At 33.8% G+C, this 2203-nt stretch overlaps 1 protein-coding gene across 1 annotated transcript in view; it reads left to right on the forward strand.

Annotated features, from left to right (window-relative positions):
* Nucleotides 1-2203, forward strand: part of HSF2BP (heat shock transcription factor 2 binding protein) — a 154362-nt gene that overhangs the window by 147801 nt on the left and 4358 nt on the right. The gene's annotated exons all lie outside the window — the stretch shown is intronic.

The following is a 2203-nucleotide window of genomic DNA, read 5'->3' on the forward strand; positions in this document are numbered from 1 at the left end:
TGTATTCTGGATTCAGGTCCTTTATCAGATACGTATTTTGCAAATGTTTTGTCCTCATCTGGTGGCTTGGCTTTTCATTGTAACTATCTTTTGAAGAGCAGATTTAAAAAATTTTGGTGTGGTTAATACATTTTTTGGTTGTGTGGCTTATGCTTTTGGTTTTGTGTCTAGGAAATCTTTACCTAATTCAAGGTCACAAAGATTTTTCTCCTGTTTTCTTCCGGAAGTTTTAAAATTTGGGGTTTTACATTTAGGTCTGTTATTATTTTTTGTATAATTTTTGTATGTTAGGCAAGGTATAGATTGAAGTTCTTTGTTTTTGCATATGGATGTTCAATTTTTTCCAGTACCATTTGTTGTAAAGGTTATTCTTTCTTGATTGAATTGAATGTATACCTTCGTTGAGAGTTCACAAAGCTGTGGTTCATTTTTGGATCCTCTAACTTTATTTCACTTATCTCTTTGTCTGTCGCTTGACCAGTACCACACTCTTGATGACTGTAATTGTTGAAATCTGGGGGGTGGGTACTGTGATTCCTCCAACATTTCTCTTTCTCTAAATTGTTTTGTCTGGCCTAGTTCCTTTGCTTTTCCAAATAAATTTGAGAATCACTTGTTGATTTCTGCTAAAATTTCAGCTTGGATTTTGGTTGGCATTGCATTGATTATATAGATGAATTTGGGGAGATCTGACATTTTAACAATATTGAGTCTTCTACTCCATAAATATGGCATATTCTCTCCATTTGTATGTCTGTGGATCCTTGTATCTGTGTTTTGTCATTTTTCAGCATAGAAATCTTGCACATAATTTCATGAGATTTATACTTAAGTGTTTCATGTTTTGGTGCTATTATATAATACATGGTAGTTTTTAAAAAGCATTAGATTTTCAATTTTTTATTACAGGTATGTGGATACAATTGACTTTTGTATGTGTAATTTGTGTTCTGTGACCTTGCTAAACTCAATTAGTTCTAATAACTTTTTTTGTAGTTTCTTTGAGATTTTCTGTATAGACAGTCATGTCATCTGCAAATAGAGACAGTTTTATTTCTGCCTTTCTAATTAATAAATCTTTTATTTCTTTTTCTTGCCTTACTGCACAGGCTAGGATCTCTACTATGATTTTTGAATAGGGGTGTGGTAGGATGTTCTCGCATTGTACTTCATCTTAGGAAAGAAGCATTCAGTCTTCTACCATTAAGTATGATGTTAACTGTGTGTTTTTTGTAGATGCCCCTAATCTGGTTCAGGATGTTCCTTTTTATTCCTGGTTTGCTGAGGGTTTATTATAATAATAATTATTATTATGAACAGGTGTTGAATTTTGTCAAAAGACTTTTCTGCATTTATTGAAGAGATAATTTTTTTTCATCTTTAGTCTATTGTTATGGTAGGTGACATTGACTGATTTGCAAATAATGAGCCAGCCTTCGATTCCTAGAATAAGTATCTATTGGCTGTGAAGTATTATCCTTTTTATATATTGCTGAATGCAATTTGCTATTTTTTTGTTTAGGATTTTTGTGTCTTTGTTTATGAGGGATATTGGTCTGTTCTTTATTTTAACATCTTTATCTAGTTTTGGTGTCAGTGTAATTCTGGCCTCATAAAAAAAAGTTGACTTATTTCCCCCTTTTCTGTTTTCTGGAAGACTTGTTTAAAATTTCTATTATTTCTTTTTTAATTGTTTGATAGAATTTGAGAATGAAGCCCTCTGAAATGTCATGCATTGCATGACTGTTTACCTTTAAATAATAATCTGCTGCTTCAGGTATAGTATAAGTACCTTAAAACAGTGTTTTCCCATCTATTAATCATATTTATTTCAGATTCTTTTTCTGAAATTTGTGTATTATTATTCCAGGTTATCTGTGTGTCTGCTTCTGTTGATTGTCACTTGACAATGAGCCTTTTGTTTCCTTTGCCGCCTTGTTTTGTTTGTTTGTTTGTTTTTGAGACGGAGTCTCACTCTGTCGCTCAGGATGGAGTGCAGTGGCACAATCTTGGCTCACTGCAACCTCTTCCTCCTGGGTGTCTTAATTTAATTTAATTTAATTTGGAGAGCTAAATAGTTAAACATGAGGCCAAAGTACATAACAAAGCAGCAGCCTTTTATTGCAAATATGCACACACTCTTGGGCGAGGTTCTCCGGTCCTCAGGTATGGGGCCAGGGGACTCGCGCCAGCGCTCTTGGGC

The sequence above is a fragment of the Mandrillus leucophaeus genome, unplaced genomic scaffold (assembly GCF_000951045.1).
Source record: "Mandrillus leucophaeus isolate KB7577 unplaced genomic scaffold, Mleu.le_1.0 Scaffold69, whole genome shotgun sequence".
Lineage (NCBI taxonomy): Eukaryota > Metazoa > Chordata > Mammalia > Primates > Cercopithecidae > Mandrillus > Mandrillus leucophaeus.